The sequence below is a fragment of the Dermacentor albipictus genome, chromosome 6, assembly GCF_038994185.2.
Source record: "Dermacentor albipictus isolate Rhodes 1998 colony chromosome 6, USDA_Dalb.pri_finalv2, whole genome shotgun sequence".
NCBI classification, from domain to species: Eukaryota; Metazoa; Arthropoda; class Arachnida; order Ixodida; family Ixodidae; genus Dermacentor; species Dermacentor albipictus.
The window spans coordinates 24,042,312-24,061,575 of NC_091826.1; the positions used below are offsets into that span (position 1 = coordinate 24,042,312).

General features: G+C 49.6%; 1 protein-coding gene across 4 annotated transcripts in view; it reads left to right on the forward strand.

Moving 5' to 3' along the window:
* The window catches only part of LOC135896502 (putative receptor-type tyrosine-protein phosphatase mosPTP-1), a 251,298-nt gene that overhangs the window by 48,127 nt on the left and 183,907 nt on the right, over positions 1–19,264 (forward strand). The gene's annotated exons all lie outside the window — the stretch shown is intronic.

Here is a 19,264-nt window from a genome sequence, read left to right on the forward strand (position 1 = left end):
ATTGCAAGAAACTAGCGTTCGCGTTCCTTGACGCCCGAACCTTCCAGGAGCACATCCTGCCGATAAGGGTCCCCCCTCCCCCTCTGGGCCTGCAGTCACTTCGTTTGGCTTGTGTTCTTGCTGCATTTGGCTTGTGTACTGGTTGCATGCTGCTGCTGACAGAGAGCGAATATATATATATATATATATATATATATATATATATATATATATATATATATATATATATATACATATATATATATATATATATATATATATATATATATATATATATATATTCCGGGCCAACGGCGACTCCATGGAGACCCGGCGTGCGCCGTATGGACTCTCCCGCCGGAGATATTGGTACACTCATTAAGCCTTGATGGCGGGTGGCAGGGACTCGGCGCTGTAGCGTATAGCGATGCCGGCGAAGCCGCTGTGATGAGCTCTCGCGTGTCTTAATTGCGCAGCCCCCAGATTCCAGCCGGAGAGCGGAGAATTAGAGGCGGCCAGGAGGTTCGGCAATTGCGATCGATGGAGTTGAGTGCAAGGTTTCTTGGGTCTTTTTCTGACTTTCTTCATCTTGTGTTGCTTTCTTTTTTGCTTCGATGTTTCACGCAGCGCAGATTTAGGCCATTAATGAAGGATTGAGGACCTTGTCGAGTTTATGTGCTAGTTTTTTTTTTTTCTCTTCGTTGTCATGCAAGTGGATAAGGTCTGCGCCGTTGATTGGCATAAAAGTTGTCATTTTGTGCAGAGAAAATGGCACTTCACTTGCAAGCCAGTAGCCACTTCTTTTACTAGAGCCCACACGAGAAAGGAAACTAGAATACGATTTCAAGAAAGGGAATCGCAAGTCATGAAACCCTATCGATAGCTAGTATTTAGCACCTAATAATGCGTGTAAACGCGCTACCTTTATTGTTTTCTTTTTGTTTTTTCAAGACATGAGAACAAAATACTGCGCTCATTATCGTGATCGTGTGTTTATATCACGGCTGGTATATCGGCATTTTGTTCGCTTATCTGCAAACTTCACTATAGCCTGCGATATACTTTCGCTTGGGTGTCCTGACTACAAGCTCAGTCGTATCCGCCTCACCAGATTAGAGCTTTCACTGTATCTCTGTAATTTCTCCGTGAAATTCTGCCATGATAATATCGCTTCAAGTATGCAATATCGTTAACCAGCGCTAAGCGGATCGGACGTAGCCTTTTTACGCTATATTTGGGTCTTAGCTAACACTGTTGCATACATCGCATACGCATGCACACACACACACACACACACACACACACACACACACACACACACACACACACACACACACACACACACATATATATATATATATATATATATATATATATATATATATATAACCCTCTCCTAATATCTCCCATCCCCTCTCTACCTATACCACGTGAGGGCGGCTTCCCTCACTTTACGCAGGCACACTTTTTTTCGACTTACTCCTAATCGTAACGCATTAAAAGAAGGGAGAATGTTAAGGCGCGAGGTATGCTGGGTGCAGTCAGGCGTTTGCCACCTAAAGAGGACCTTAAATCGCCCGCAAAGCTCACGTTTAGGGTCTCGCCCTTGTCGTTATGAAGGGGGGGGGGGGGGAGGCTCTTCGAGCGCCCTCGCAATATCCGCATGTCTATGGGGTCGCTCGCGGAATACAATCAGTCCCCACACGAACACCGCGCCGTCGTGTCTGGCATGCCGACGCCATCTCCTCGCTTTCCGAAGGGCTTCTCTTCTTTTGCTCATTCTTTTTTATCTTTCCGCGGCGCGTGCTTACGATTCATAAATTCAGAACGAGTCGCCCATCGATACACGATAAACGCGCGCTCCGACTGCCCGAAAGAGCCCGCTCCGGCCGTATAGCTATTTAATGCGCGACTCTCCCCTTTCCCTCTCCCTACCTCTCCCTCCTCCTGAACCGCGTCCTCACCCTCCACTCTTCCCGCTTATTACTTTTTTTTCCCCCCCGCTTGCTTATTAATGCGCGACCCTCTGCCTCTCTCCTACCTCCTCCCAAACCGCGTCCTCACTCAAACTCCCTCCACTCATCCCGCTTATCACTCCCCCCCCCTTTACTTATTAAAGCGCGACCCTCCCCCTTTTCCCTCCCCATTCCGCCTCGTAAACCGCGTCCTCATACTAACCCCCTCCACTTTTCCCTCGCTCGTTTTCTTTTTCTTTGCTTATACTGGTCAGTGCGCGCGGCCACTGCGTAGTTCCGCGGGCGTGTATAGGAAGGAAGGATCCAGTCGGACCTGTATTCTCGCTCGTGCCAGGGCGACCGGCGTGGCGCCGTCCGGCGGGCTCCTGGTCATCGCCGAAAGCCGGGTAATACCGTGTTTGCGCGGTCGCAAGCCGCGGAATTACGAGCGACAGTAATCGTCGATATACTTCTACGGCAAATTCAACAGGAGGCGCAGAAGGTTGCTTTGAGATGGAGACTGTACATTCTTTTTCTGGCAACTGCTTGCCCCGCTGCACAGATTTGTATTTAGAAAGGAAAAAAGAAAGAAAAACACAATATGGAAGAACGTACCTCAGACAGACCTATGTCTGCCTATCTTGTCATTACACTTTTCTCTCTCTCTTCAAGCGTGACGGCCTTCATTTTATGTAGAAACCGCAATAGTGGCTTACCGAAATCATTGACACCATCGGAGCTCATCTGTCTGGTGAAAACTACGATTTAAATCGTCATGGTTCCGTAAAACCACATGTATTCAATGAAAGAAACGTAATTTATTTGATGTAACCCACTGTTCTTTATTTTTTCATTTCTGAAAGTGTTCTTTGCCACTGGTCCGCCAATATGTAAAGGGGGCCAGGGACCACTCAAGCTGCCAATAAGCAGCTTTTACCTTGCCTCCCTCCATTTGCTTGTAAATGGGCACAAATAAAATGAAATGAAAATGAATGAAAAAATTGGCCTTCACCCCTTGGCTGTTTTTTTTTAAATCCGCCCGATAGTTTCTTGGGAGAGTCACAACAGGCGGCGAGTGCCCGCAGGGTATCGATAGATGCTGGACCAGCGTCATTTGGACTAGCTCGCGAGGTCCTCGGGTGTTGGAACCGAGGCACTGGTGAAGGAAGGCGTGGGAGGCCGCCCCAACCCTTCAAAGAGAGGCTTCCTCCACCCAAGTGAGACAGTGGGGTAGGGAACGGACCCACGGATGGAATAAGGCCCCTGTGTCCCGATAAGGGAATGATATGATGGAGACTCGAAGTGATCGACAGTGGTTGAAAGAGGGATATATACATATTATAAATTTATTGTCGCCCAGCGGAATTAATGAGCAAACAGCCTTAGTCCAGATGACCTCTGTCAGCGAACGCGATGGCAGATAAGCCTTCCAAGAATTCTGCCTCCTGGAGTGTGCAAGGTTGCAGTCGTCAGCCACCTCTCGGGTGGAAGGGTATAGGGACAGGTAGGTGGGGTAAGGTGGCGCATGTGGAAGGCGGAGGGTAGCACGTATCCACAGCATACGATAGGTATCAGGGCGGTCGCTGCAGTGCATGCATGGATAAGGATCTTCTGTGATCAGCCCTTCGGAGATAGTGATCGCAGGTTGGGGTGGGAAGGGTCGAGCAAATGAAGCATCTGCCCACGGTAGATTGGTAGAAACGTTTGCTTCAGGATGAGGCTTCTCTTGTTCTGCCTCTGTGCTGATCACTTCTATAGGGAAAATTGTACCAGGCACGTCATTCTATATATCTACAGTCGACCAAGAAAGTTTACGGACCACGGGGTCTCAGAAAATGCTAAATATGCGAGCTGCTTTTAAAAGTTGCCAGTGAAACCGTTCATCGCAATGTTGCTGGCATTACCAGTAAAGGCTGGAAATGGAAATACCAGGCTGCATTTGGAGGCTGCGGAGATATTCCGCTTTTTGTCAGGTCTCTTGGTCCGCAAACTTTCTTGGTCGACTGTACATATATAGAATCCGCTCTCTCTTAATCCTATTGTAGTTAGCAATACGTAAGGAATGTGTGCGGCAAACGAGGAGGACTCCACGACGGACCACTGCGCATGCGCAAATGCGGTAACGGCGCTCTCCCTCCTGGAGTCTCTTCGGCAGCACCCAAAGCTGCCCCCGACGCCGGTCAGTTGCGCATCGGCCGCAGTGAGAGCGAAGATGAAGGGGTGCTGCACAACCGCCCCACCTCCCTCGCTCCTTCTCCCTCCCTCTCTTTCCCGCGTGCCGAGGCTCTAACTGAATTACAGGCTCCATGTCCGCGCGTACGCGGGCGCTAGCGTCTCAGTCGCCGCCGCATTAGGTGATGCCGCGCTGCCGCCACTGCTGGCGTCCACGCCGCTTTTCGAACGCGTCGATTTCGACGGCGTCCCTAGAACACGCACGCTTCCGGCTCCTCCGGAGGCTGCTGTGGAGACGCCAAGTGATTGGAGGAGGCGGAGCGGTTTGGTGGCGTGTGAGTGTGTGTGTGTGTGTGTGTTTGCTAGCGTACGCGCGCGTAAATGTAAAGAAGGGAGAGAGTGTGCCCCGAGGAGCGAAGAAGACCTGGCATGTATGATACAACGTGCTTGCGGGCGCCGGGGACGGTTGCCTGTGACGCCGCCCGAAAACTCTCGTCCGCTAACTCGGGGGACCGCACCCATACGATGATCGACGAAGGAGAAAACGCTGTTCCGTTGATCTTTCTTTTTTTGTTTTTCGCCGAGATTGGAAATGCTTCCGCGTCGACGGAGCGTCCCTTGAGGAAGACGCTAGCTACTTAGACACGCTCACTCCTCTAACGGTACACGGGTGCCTCGGCTTCTTCTGGCTGCCTCTCCTCTTGGCTCGTTGAGACTGCTTCTGCACCACAGTTAAGCGTGGTGCGTGAGGAAACTGTATCTCTCTTCGAGGCCTCGTTCTTCATTGAAGATGCTATCAGCTGAGCCAGCTCAAGAGACGTAGCTATTTATTCTGTTGTTTCTGAAACAGTTGCTGCTTGCGCGAGGTAATCTGTTCGCGGATTGAGCCATTCTGCTGACTCGCTGAGTGAGTGAGTGAGTGAGTGAGTGAGTGAGTGAGTGAGTGAGTGAGTGAGTGAGTGAGTGAGTGAGTGAGTGAGTGAGTGAGTGAGTGAGTGAGTGAGTGAGTGAACGAACGCGATTCAACGCGCGAGTGAGGGCGTAATTGATTTAGTGCGTGTCTGCAGTTTAATGAGTGAGTTAAGTGGTCGTAAGGCGAGCAAACGAAAATGTCATGACGTACCGTTTAGACAGTAATAGTCGAGTGGGAGCTTCTGTTATTGAGTACAGAAGTGATTTCTCTCTCTCTCTCTCTTATAGCACAGTCAACGTTTAAGCAAGTTCGCGTTGCCACCTCATATATACCGCCACTTGGCTCCTCCTCGCCGAGCAACGACGTAGGCTCATCCGAGCAGTGCACACGCCTCGTATACCAGCGATAATTGCCACGTTGCCCGCCGATATTGATTACGCCGCCGAGGACACGCTGCGTAGCCAAGGAGGACAGAGAGAAGGAGGAGGGTTGGGAAGCAATCTCCGAGCAACGCGCACGGGAAAGGGAGGGGGAGGTAGGGCGACAGGTATAGAGGCACCGTCTGCAAGGACAGCCGGACAGCAAGTGGGGTTGACAGCCTACATAATAGATGCGCTGGCGCAAACGGAGCACGATCCCCCGGTATACACTACGGACACTGGCGCGACCTTAATTCGCGTCCGACGTCGCCGTAGTATACGTTACCGCGTTTCGCAATGGCGACAGTGTCCTGCTTTCTCTTATACACCGCCTGGATCTCGTGCCTCTCTATCTGCGTACGCACGCATTTCGAAAGCTCCTTTTCGTCGCTTCGTCGGTGCGTTCGGGAAAGAGAGAAAAGAATGCCTGAGCAGATAGCGAAGCTCGGTGCGCAGCTGGGTCTGTAATTATCACGAAACTTATTTGTTTGTTCGTCTCTTCAGCGTTCGCGCAATATATCGAGAGCGCTCGAGGGACGCTGAAGGGTGCAGACGACAGGAGGGCCAGTTCGTCTGCTTGGCTCTCGAGAACAGACGACAGCTATTGTTAACCCGTCACCTTTTTTTTCCCCTCCTTTCTTTTTTTCCTTTTTTCTAATCCCGGTGTCATTTCCTCGCGTGCGTGGAAATGCGTAATCTGTTTCCACGAGGAAATGCGTAATCTGTACGAAAGGAATCCTCCTACTTCGTTTATCGTTCTATTACTATAATGAGCGTTCTACTGTTACAAGGGTCCCATAAATATTATTATAGCTGAAGGACCGCTGCACCCTAGGTGATTTCTTTGTCGAAAAATCTATGCTTGACAACGTAGGGAGTGGCGCTCGCGGTCACGTGATCTTTACGCTGAATTGTAAAAGCCGGCGATATCACCCTCCATTCCACGCCCCGTGCGGGCGATCTCACCACAAAGGTGTCCGAGCACCGCGGGTATAGCGCACGCTTTAGGTGTAAGAGCGAGACCACCAGATGGATGTGGATCGAGCTAGGCACGCTCGAAATTGGATTAGTGCTCCGTCTTATTTCCACACGCCCCCCCTGCACATTTCCTCCCGCCGGCCGTTAGCAATATTACTCGAGCGGCTTGGCCTTATCTTTCTTCTCTTTTCTTTCTCTCTCTCGATGCGTGTCTGGCCATCACTCAGGCGTTCTGTAGGGTTTCTAGCGCGCTCAATCCACCCGCCTACGCAGGTGTCCGAAGGTTATTACGCTGCTTTGCCGTGGATCTTGCGTTGGATGGCCTTGCGCAACGGCCCCCTTTCTTTTTGTGAGAAAAGAAAGCAATTTCGTCGAAATTTCGCCGGGTTTGCGTAGATTCCGGTGTATATAGCCTTCCCTCGACAGTTTGCTGAGTTTCCTCGGAAGTTTTAGTAAGGGATCCATTCTCTTCCTTGGAGATCTAGTCTTTGTGGCGGTAATCTTCGAAATATTCTTCTTCTTTTGCTTACCCAGACTCATCTTGAAAATTTCGTTCTCTTCCCGCCTTGTGCCGCAGTTCGCTTGGAATATATATATATATCCTTGTTCAAATGTGCGTTGAGGAGTTTCGTGGTACGGTTATTACGGCATATAAAACTTCCTCAAATTCTCTCTTTGCACAGTTAGGTGCGAAGTCTGCCAGTGTTGCGGTGGTCGCTCCCATTTTTTTCTATCTAAAGATGAAGAAGAAAAAAAAAGTACTTCTTAGATTTGATCGTTTGCCCTTCTAAGCGTCTCAACCTACCTTTTGGAGACGCCCCACCGTTGTTATTTTTTTTTCTTGTCGTCTGTTGTTGTTTACATTTTTGCATCTCTCCCCTCAACTCGCTTCTTCCACGATGCATAGGTCTAGTTATAAAAGTAAAACATAAATACTCCAGAAAGTGGACGGGAAAACGTCGCCGCGGTATACCTCATTTGGTAAGAGTATCGAACTTTTTTTTTCCCGTTATCACTTCTTGAATTCAGTTAATAAGTAGACGTCCTTTCCCCTATGCTGCTCTTGGTGTCTGTGTCTGTTGACTTCTTATAATATGCGTAATAAAAACTGCGCCCTTGGTTTCCTCTCTTGTCGTTCATGCACTGCAGTCGCATTGTGACGTAGTCTTACGCCATTGCTTTTCGTTTTCTTTTCTTTTTTCTGGCCGATGTAGCAATATATACAGTTCCAATCGGTTGGTGCAGCAGTACAGGGGTAATTGGAGATCGCATGGAGAGGCCGTCGTCCTGCAGTGGACATAACATAGGCTGATTACATATATATAAAATGCGAAGGTTGTGGGTTCGGTTCCCACCTGCGGCAAGTTGTTCTTTCATCCACTTTAATTTCCATTAATTTAACATTTCTTCATTTTATTTATAAAGCACAAGTAATTACCCCTATGTTGTCCTTGGTGTCAGTGTTTGTTGGCTTCTTCTGATATGACTATATGTATATATATATATATATATATATATATATATATATATATATATATATATATATATATATATATATATATATATATATATATATATATATATATATATATATATATATATATATATATAGTGGCTACGGTGTCGCGCCGCCGAGCATGCGGGATGAACCAGCGCGCAGGACGAACCATTGTTCATCCTTCACGAAATGCTTCCCGACACAAGTGGCCACGTACAGGGAGAAAGAAAGAAACAAAAACAAACTACGAGCAATGCACGAACGACGCAGTATTCAAACTTGCAATCGCCAACCACGGCGCGCGCGCGCTTGAGCGCACACGAGCGAACACGCATATGTCCCGAAAAACAACGCGTTCAACTGCAAAAGAAAAGTGTTACACACACACACACACACACACACACACACACACACACACACACACACACACACACACACACACACACACACACACACACACACACACACACACACACACGCACGCACACTCCAGCCAGTGCGCATGCGCGCGCACACACGTTCAGACACACACGCACACACCGGCCCGCGCGGCTCGACGTCTCCGCGCGCGGCGTTGATTGGCCGCGCTGTCAAACCGATTGATGGATGGAAAACGTGCTGCATTGCGTACACACGTTTGCGGAAACTCCGATCCATCTTTATTTTTATTTTTTTCGCGATAGAAGTTGCAGTTTCGTAGGATCAATAAGTTCGGCAAAAGAAAAAAAGAGAAGCGCCGCGTATCGACTCCCCCCCCCTCCCCTTCAGGGCGACCTGTCATCGCCGCGCAAGCCTTTTTACCCGCACTTGGAGCTGCAGGCAAGCGAGGCGCTGCCGACTCGAGCCGTTTGCAACGAATCGCTGGTGCAGGGACTGCGTGGTTGTTGTTGTTGTTGTTGTTGTTGTTGCTAACCCGGTGAGGACTGCGTACCTCACCGGGTTCGAGCAGACAGGCTGTCCCCGCGCGGCGAACGCTCAGTCACGTGATCGCCGACCGTAGAGAAACGGAGGCGCGTGGTAAATGCTCGGAAACGTATGCAGGTGTGGATTACATGCGGGCTATGGAGATTTGTCGTGGTGTATACATACTGTTGCAGTATTTCCGCCGCCGGCACCGATACTGAACCCCCATGCAAGCACATTTCGTTGCGTGCGCTCCTTCGGGTCTTCCGTGACGTCGATGGTGTTATGGGCTGCTGAGCACGAGGTCGCGGGATCGAATCCCGGCCACGGCGGCCGCATTTCGATGGGGGCGAAATGCGAAAATACCCGTGTACTTAGATTCAGGTGCACGTTGAAGAACCCCAGGTGGTCGAAATTTCCGGAGTCCCCCACTACGGCGTGCCTCATAATCAGAAAGTGGTTTCGGCACGTAAAACCCCATAATTAATTTTTAAAAAATTATTCCATGACGTCTGTGCCAGAAGAACTGAATGCGGCTTAAGAGGGAAAGAAGAGGGTGAGGGAGAAAGTGTAGTGGTATCAAGCGGCGGTGGCGCCTGGATGGAGGGGCTTTAGTGGTAACCGGAGTGATTAGCCTCTAGCGACAGGCAGGGCAAGCTGTACCCCGTGGTTCCTTGAAATAAGGTAAATTATTTATGGATCTATGACGCTTGCGTGCATGTTTCTTTTTTTCTTCTGACGTTTACAAGAATTGCAAGAAACGGCAACTCGGAGATGATGTATCCGTACTCCGGCAAGAGGGGAGACTGTCTGGTTATCGTCTGCCCGACCTCGCTGATAATATGGTGTAAGAGCATGATTGGCTGTAGCACCTGCTCTTATGAACAGTTGTACAGCGTAAAAACTTTCTTGCCACAGGGGCCGAATTCACAAAGCTTTCTGTTCGCAAGTGCTCTTTGCCATTGGCTGGTCGCCCGCCTTAGCTAACGATACGTCCGGCTCCAGAATTGGCTGAAAATTTTACTTACATACCCACACCCAAAATACATCAACAAAATCACAGGGGGCAGGGAAAGCGACAAATGTAGGCTCTGTTCGGAAACAGGAACACTCACACACATAATGTGGGAATGCACCTCGCTGCCGTTCTCTCATCCCCCCGTCAGCAGCGAGACTGACTGGACAGCCTGGCTCAGTTCCGGGGACGTCGACCGACAGCTTGAACTGGTGGACTGGGCGGAAAAGGCCAAGCAGGCCCAGGGCCTTACTTGAGCCCTAACCCTCAGCCACGTCCCCCTTTACCCTTCCCCCTTTCAATAAAGTTTATCACCACCACCACCTACTTACGAACAGTTCCATCGTAAGACAATCTTTGTGAATTCGGGCACACAGGATTCTCAAAATGGCGTACGCAGAACATGTCTCAAGGCCATTTCTTTTTTCTTTCCGCCGCGAAGAATCATAGACGAAGTTTTAAAAAACAAAACAAAAACAAAAAAAAAACGTCAAGCAGCAATTGACCACTTTCGCTTCCGCAGGGCGCAGCCCGAGACTTCGTGAGCCCTTTGCGGTGACGCAAGAAAAAAAAAAACAAGGTTTCATGCGTGTGTGTTTGCGTTTTTGTGTTCTTAGCTGCTTCAGACTTCCTTCCCCGTTTCTTCTCCAGAAATATTTATCTATTTTTTGTCTTTCGTCGCATGTTCCAGTGGCGTTCTTTGACACCCCGCGTGTCGACGTTCCTCCCCTTCGCCGCGGGGGCCAAGTGCGACGTCATTAGAGGCGTGATAAATAGCCTCCCCTCATTACACGCATGCTACGGCGAGCGGTCTCATACGCGCGCGAAGTCGCCTGTGGCATCGGCTCTCGCAATTCGAGGGTGCTTGACTTTTCTTTTCGGCCGCGGTCACCCGTGCGTCGCCCAGCTCCTTGCGACGTTTCTTTATGCGCGCGTTTATTTATTACGTCGGCGCGTCCTTCGGGGTGCAGTTTGCCGGCCGTTGAGAGCGAAACCTGCGTCTCGCTTATTATCACCTGCGCTTATTAGGAGCAGCAAAAGGTCCTTCATCTAATTGTCCCTTTATCTCTTTCCCTCTCTTCGGAGACCTCACTGCAGTCACAGACGTAGCACCGCTGTATACAGTGATGCCTATACGTGCTCTCATATGCCTAAGAGACTGCAGAGATGGAACAGCCACCGCCGTACCTAAATTGGTAGACTATAAGGTTGCTCGCGTTAGTGTTTTTGGTACAAACCGGACGTGCGTCTGGTTAACCTCCCTGCCTTTCCTCCTATCTATCTATCTATCTATCTATCTATCTATCTATCTATCTATCTATCTATCTATCTATCTATCTATCTATCTATCTATCTATCTATCTATCTATCTATCTATCTATCTATCTATCTATCTATCTATCTATCTATCTATCTATCTATCTATCTATCTATCTATCTATCTATCTATCTATCTATCTATCTATCTATCTATCTATCTATCTATCTATCTATCTATCTATCTATCTATCTATCTATCTATCTATCTATCTATCTATCTATCTATCTATCTATCTATCTATCTATCTATCTATCTATCTATCTATCTATCTATCTATCTATCTATCTAATCTCATACTGCGGAGAGTGAGGGCTTAGGGATACGTAGCGTATACCCGATGGAAGACAACGTGTGTGTGTGTGTTAAACATTAGCACACGACATTAAATGTTAAGCAGTAGACAAATAAGCGTCAGCATCGGGGTACTGTCGGCTGTCCTGGATCGGTGCGCTACGCCTGAGCCCCCTAAATTGGTACAGCGTCGTATACGCGACATGCGGAGGTTGTGGGTTCGGTTCCCATCGGCGAGAAGTTGTCTTCTCTCCTACTTTCATTTCCCTTTCCTTTTGTTAAGAATGTATGCGAAGCTCATTCCAAATTTAGCCCTCAATTGCATATTTAATTCTACACTTCTGTTAGGAAAACATTTCTTCTATGATCAATGTTATATGCGCACCAGTTGGAACAAGGACTGAACTGTAACCAACCAGCCCAAACCAGTACCCATCTAAGAGATATTTCTTTTATGGTTTCCTTAGCTTCGTTCTTTTGATCACGTAGATGTGACTGTCAATTAACCGCCCTTGTGAAAACATTTATACATACGTGATGCATAGCTTCCACGGACCTTTCCTCAAGCATGCGAGGTCCCGTGTAGAAACTCCTCGGTTGCTTCATTACTTGGGCGAGTTAAAGGTACAGCTGCTCCTTACTGTCCTGATCTTTTCAGACCGCCAGGCTGTGTACTACAAGAATGCTGCCAGTCTCCAATCAACCTCTATTATTTACTAGTCAATCGTACAAGCTGCATGTGATTGACCAATGTGCAGCACTAAACTCGAAGCACTTTCTTTCGCTACAGATTTAGGGTGCGTGAAGCACAGTTTGTTGGAAACACATGGCATTGGGCACGTAGGAGGAACTAAAAGAAATAATTTACTTTTCTAATCATTCTCTCTCATTATTTTTTGTTGCTTCTAGGAATGATCAGGTACTTCATGTTTCCGACTGATGGAGTCCGAAACATATGCTGTAGCTTCAGCAGCAAACGCGTCTATATCTGCGTATTGAAACGTTAAGAGCCTCTCTGAATGAGAAGGGATACGACTACACAGTGGCAGACATCGTAAAGTTCGCGCAAGCACCTACTTCTCCGCGTCGCATAATCAGCGTGCAGCGAGCAACTTAATGACTCACTCGCATCTCGGAGGGGTGCAACAAGGACAGTAGCAGACGTAACTGCTGTAGCAGACGGTAGCAGACGCAACTGCATGCGCGAGCCATTTTTTTAAATATACGTGTGACACTAAACGAAGTTCGCGATGCCGGTCCCTCTGTAGACTTTTCCGGATTACGTAGGCGCTCGGCACGCAAATGCGAGCCCCGCAGAAGCCCAACGCCCGCCAGCATAATCTATGTATTCGCCTGGAAACAAGTATACTCGAGAAAAAAAAGACCGAGCGCGGTACGGCCTCCCCCTGATAGTAACATCCGGCGTTTCTTTAAATGACCTTCTCGTCGCGGGACTAATGTGGGAAGTAGGCAAGACAATTCCGGATCCCGGTTGTCTGCTTCGCGGTGTAAGAAAACGGAAGACAGAGTGTGCGCGTGCGAACGAGCGCGTCTGTTTAGCGGCCACGTGCTGCTAACAACGCTCTGACCTCGTCCCGCGTCGCCGCCTTCCTTCGTACACGTGCGCCAAGCTTTTGGTCCGGGGGACTCATTTTGACGCCAACCCGCCGTGGTTGCTCAGTGGCTATGGTGTTAGGCTGCTGAGCACGAGGTCGCGGGATCGAATCCCGGCCACGGCGGCCGCATTTCGATGTGGGCGAAATGCGAAAACACCCGTGTACTTAGATTTAGGTGCACGTTAACGAACCCCAGGCGGTCAAAATTTCCGGAGTCCCCCACTACGGCGTGCCTCATAATCAGAAAGGGGTTTTGGCACGTAAAACCCCAAATATTATTATTATTTTGACGCCGACTGTTACACTCTGGCATTAAGACGCGTCGCTTCTTGAAAGACGTTCCCTTTATGCTGCCATTTCTACACCTTAATCCACTTATAGGGCCGGAGGCTTTTTATCCTTAGCTGGCATTTCTTCCCACACGCAGCCGACGGATTAAGTTGTCTCGACGTTCTTCGATCAAAAGAGGGGCTTATCGGCGCTAAGCTGAAGGAACAAAGTCCTCGGCGCTCCGTGCAAAGTTCTTTAAACTTGTATTTCGGCTGTCTCGAGATGTCTTATACAGGATGCTTTTGGGGGCCGCGAGCATCGCATTGCAAAATGAACTGTCTCAGCGTTTCTCTATCGGGATTTGAGAGAATTTGGAGTGGAGAGAAGACAACGCTCGGAGGAGTCCTCAAAGGTGCGTGTGTGACCTTTGGATCACACCTTTGGCACGTGCTTAAACGGACCCGAGCGGTTGCTCGAATGCCAACTGTTGCGCAATTCGCCTCTCTGACGTGATTTGAATTTCACAATTTCGAGTGTGTAAGATAGAACGCTCGAAAGAGCGTCTCTTAATGTAAGCGCTATACTTGAGTTATATATATATATCTATATATATCTTCGACACGTTCAGTTGTCCTCCGGGCGCGTTTCCAAGAGCGTATACTTAAAGGTCGCTCATGTTCAATGCGTCCGCTAATCTTATCTTCAAGCATTTCAACCGTCGAAGTCCCTCGATAGGCACATGCACGCTTATCTTATCGACACACGTTCCGCTAGCTCTCACTCGTCTTGCTAAAAAGTGTAGTAGACTGCCAAAGCGGTCTTCCTCCTGTTCTTATCTTTCTTTCTTACTTTCTTTCTTGCTTTCTTTCTTTCTTTCTCATCCAATGTCCAATGTTCTCTTCAGCTCATTATTCTTTCGTTCTTACCCTCCTAATAATGCCGGTGTCTCATCGAGAATTTGTAACATATGCCGACAAAAAAAAAGGTACGCTTCTCGCTCGGACGCGCACCCATTTCCATCCCATTATACAGCTAGCTCGTTTCCCGATTCGATAACATTCAAATTCCCCCACGCGAGCTTCCTCAGACACGCGCGAGGTCGCCTGCATGGCGCTTCGTTTACATTCTCTTCAGGTCCTGCGTCGGCCTTCGCGTAGCCTCCTGTTTCAACAAGCGCCGCCTGAAGATGTGAGGCGAACGTGCGCCCAGAATCCCTTCCGCACACACATCATCACTCGCCTCTCCGCACCGGTTTGCCTCCAGCGTCCAACATAGCGCGTTTGACGAAGAGAAAGCCTTTCAGCTCCTCGCTCTCAATTGATCTCTCTCTCTCTCTCTCTCTCACACACACACACACACACACACACACACACACACACACACACACACACACACACACACACACACACACACACACACACACACACACACCTTCGGCTCTTCGCCCAATTGAACTCTCTCTCTCTCTCTCACACACACACACCTTCGGCTCTTCGCTCAATTGAACTCTCTCTCTTTCTCTCTCTCCCTCTCTCTCAAACACACACACACACACACCTTCGGCTCTTTGCCCAACTGAACTCGCACACTTTCAGCTATTCGCTCAATCGAACTCACACACAAACACACACACACGGCGAGCGTTCGATATAACAAAAGCCCACTGTCTCGCGAGCCTGTCCCAGCCCACGCGCACGAGATCGAATGTTTATCGAGACGCCCCTAGGGGTAGACACTATACACCTTTAATTCGCTCTCGAAAAAAAATAATAAATAATAAGAAGAAGAGAAAGCGATAAGTCGCGCGGACTGGACGCGTGTCGAACGCACGACCTTTTCGACCGCCTCCTCGCCTCGCCGATTCGTACACACACGCGCAACCGGAACGACTCCGACGCGACGCTACATCTCCGAATGAGCGGCATCTCTTCCTCCATCTGTGTATGCTTGTGCTTTGGCATGCGTGCGTGTGTGCTTTTGCATGCGAGCTATCTCGCTCAGTTCAGACGTGTGCAGAACGACGCCGTTTCCGTTCAACGACCGCGCAGGAACTCCGAGGCTGTGCACACAGCGCAAACACAGACGCGCAGCGCGCTCTCGCGAGAAAACGCGTGAAGTTGCGCCACGCGCTTCAGGAAGGGAAGCTGCAGGCGCACGGCAGCCGTCAAAGCGCAAACATGTTTGAACACACCGACGACGCTGTGAGTACGCGCGCGCGCGTCGTTGAATCTGTTCGCGAAGGAACGAAATCAAAATACGTCATGGGACAAAGAAGTGTGCTGATCGCGAGTCTTGTTTTTCTTTCTTACTTACATTCTTTTACCCGCTTGAATCGCTTCTTTAATCTCTCGCGCGTGTCGACTATAAAGCCAACGAGTTGAACGGGAAAAGCTGCTGTATACACGGCAAGGGGGGCCCGTAGATTGTGTTTGAACACCTCGATGCCCTTGTTCGCGTTCCGCGCTATATATATACATATAGTGTTGTAAAGCTCTCCGTCGTGACTGCGAACTGACGTACGATTTAGGGGGACGAATAAAGTACATACGGACACTAACCTTTAAACTGCAGTCGCTTCTTGTCGTCTGTTACACGGCTAGTGCGTATACGCGTCGCCACCCCCGCGGCGGAGCGCGGGCGATCGTTCGAGTCATTGCGTGGCCTTCGAGATCGCAACGCTGCACCTTTGCTCCAAAACAAAGCTGTTCCTCTGCGATCTCGAAGGCCACGGTTACTTGCGTGCTCCCGCATACGTGCTCCCATACTTCTCCAACAACCCCGGTCATGTACTATTTGTGGCCATGCCGCCCCTGCAAACTTCTTAATCTCATCCGCCCACCTAACTTTCTGCCGTCCCTTGCTACGCTTCCCTTCCCTTGGGATCCAGTCCGTAACCCTTAATGACCATTGGTTATCTTCCCTCCTCATTACATGTCCTGCCCATGCCCATTTCTTTTTCTTGATTTCAACTAAGATGTCATTAACTCGCGTTTGTTCCCTCACCCAATCTGCTCTTTTCTTATCCTTTTATGCGCTCCGAAATGTTGCGAGGGTGGTTGCACGCTACGCCTCGACGACTTAAGTCAAGAGACACACACGGTCGTTTCTCTCCGTGCGTACACGCTTTGCTGCCTTCCAGTGACGTCACTGTCGCCTGGATGAGTCCTTACGGTCATTCCTATGTCGTGAGAGTGTTGAACCACCCAATTAACCCACGCGCCTCCTACGCAGACCGCCCGGGTCTGCGCTGTTTCTCGCGTTGCTGGCGGCGATGCGTGCACGTTCATTGAGCGTTACGGTTCCTTGCGCGCGAGGGAGACCCTGAAGGCGCGAATGGTTGCCCCCCCCGCCCCCAGGGCGCGCTCCATTTGTCGCGTGAGCCGCTCGAGCATGCGCGGAGGCGTCCGTAGTTTCGCACGCGTCGGAGGGGTCACGTGAGTCACGCGGCGGAAAGTGTTTGCGCCCCGAGCAGCTGCGTCTCTCCTCCTCTTCCCATGGTCAGTTTAGTTTATTTGAGCTTCGACGTGAGGGCCTTACCGGGTTACAGAAGGAATCAAAAGCGGTGATATTCAAAGAAAGAAAGAAAGAAAGAAAGAAGGAAAGGAAGAAGTTTTGTAGACGGTCGTGTGACGAATCAATAACTAATTATATGAATCTCTTTCGTGCTCCCGAGGCACACCATCTGTGTTCCGCGACAAATGCCGGGCTGACTGTGCCCGTACTTACAAAGCACATATACACGCTGCTTTTATTTATTTATTTATTTAGCTATTTGTGTATGTATAGCGCTGGCCTGCCAGCCGTTACAGGTTGGTCTATGAATAATAAACAACATTGTCATGACCAATACAGCACTCGCTGTAATCTACCAAAACAAAGAAAGGAGCACGGTATCCACACAGTGCATTGCACTTACGCGCCAGTTGGACTTTGTAACAGGTGTCACACACTATAGGTACAGCATGCAAAATATTTATGAAAGTACAACGTTTACCCCATCTCCAGACCAGGTTATTCAAAAGACGTGGTGAGCGATTTCTATATGTACCAATGCGATCACTGTGCGCGTTTGTGCGATAAGTGGTGTATTTACTAGTACGTTGCGCCCCGCACAACAAGGAAGGCCTACTCGACGAGCGTACGACGCTCGGCGTCAACTCGATTACGGCGTCCACAGCACGGGGCAATGCACCCTGCTGTGACCGCGAGCCGTTCTCTTTTGCGACTGACCCGACGCATTCAATGTGACAACCGAGCGATGGCCACGTCGAGATGAACATAATCTCTGCAGCACACCTCCCACCAAAGCAAAAAAAGAAAAAAAAAACTCGGAAGGCAGCGTAAGCATCAAGCACACGCACCCATACACTCTGAGATCGGTGTTGTCACGCGGCGTGAGAAAAGAAACGAATGTGAGACCGCGTCGTCGCCTCCCGATCACCGGCTACACTTTCTCTCCGTCTCGCTCTCTCTTTCGGAGGGCCGATAATACAGCGAAGGAAAAGAAGAAAACCCGAAACGAAGTGAAAGGAAACAAAGGAGAGGAACAGAAACCACCCCGCAGTAGCGTGTCATCGGCGATGGACACCGGAAGGCGCGACCAATAGACACTTGCAGCGTATAGTCGGGGGTCGACGATTCTCTCTTCGGACAGGAAGCATCGCTCGAGTGGTCGCGACAAGCGACTCCCACGGAAAAAAAGAAAAACAAAAAAGAGCCGTCGCGCAGTGAGAAGAGAGTGTCATAACCGCGCGCGCTACGTTGGTCTCTCCTTTCTACGAGAACGGACGCGTAGGGAAAGGGAGGGGGCGCCGGAGTTACGTAAGATAACGGGTGTATGCGTGTATATGGTGGACGCGGGGTCGGGAGAGGGGGTGATCGCTGGAGAAGACGCTATATGGGAGTCGCGCACGCCCAGCTGTGTGTGTGTAGCTTAGCCGTATACGGCTGTGGGCCTGCCTCCGAATTGGCGATTTCCGGCGTTCGATGGAGCGCGACCGAACCGACGACGGGAGAGGGGGGCGCCTCCTCCGTTGGCGCCACCGCCTAACCTCGCGTGGCCGTACTTCCCTAGTGCGTCCCCCCCCCCCCCCCTCGCCCGCGTCGCCGGTCCCTTTGCCGTTCACACCTATTCTTTGTGCACCTAGCTTTGATTTGCATGTGACTGATACCTGCAGCGCCTCGTAGCAATATGTATGCACACGATAGCGGCTACCTATCTGTCTGATCAAGCTATCTATCATCTCTTTATCTACATAACCTTCTGTATATCTACCTGCTCTATTTATTTATCTGACCTATCTGTTTATCTAAATATCACGATAGCGTCTACCTATCTGCCTGATCAAGGTATCTATCATCTCTTTATCTACATAACCTTCTGTATATCTACCTGCTCTATTTATTTATCTGACCTATCTGTTTATCTAAGCATCTACGTGTATTCCCTGTATCTACATATTCATCGCTACATCTGCCTTTGATGATATTGGTGATCACGATTACGAATAGAGAGCTTTACGACGAGGAGACAGCCCGTGGACCTTTTCCGTGCGTCGTCTCTCGGACGTCGGCTCTTCTATGCATGTACGGCTCTAAAAAGCAAAAAAAAAATGACAGCAGGCCCACCTCAACGCGAAAACATCGCTAGCATTCGGATTCGAATCGAGCACCCGTATGTAGGAGGCCAGCTTGGCACAGCGCCCTGGCGCGCGAGAGGCACAGAAGCTCTGCCACACGAGCAAGCAAGCAAGCGTTCCCCACCGTCGCTGAAAGCCCACGTAGTACATTCGCGTGCCCACACTGTATATATAAAGGCTCTTATTCCTTGAGCGCCGGCGACAGGCTTTCCAGCATAACAGCGGAAGCCGAGACGAAGTGCTCTTCAGACGTCCGGGTTGATGAAAGCGCGGCAAGCGTATTATGGATGGAGTG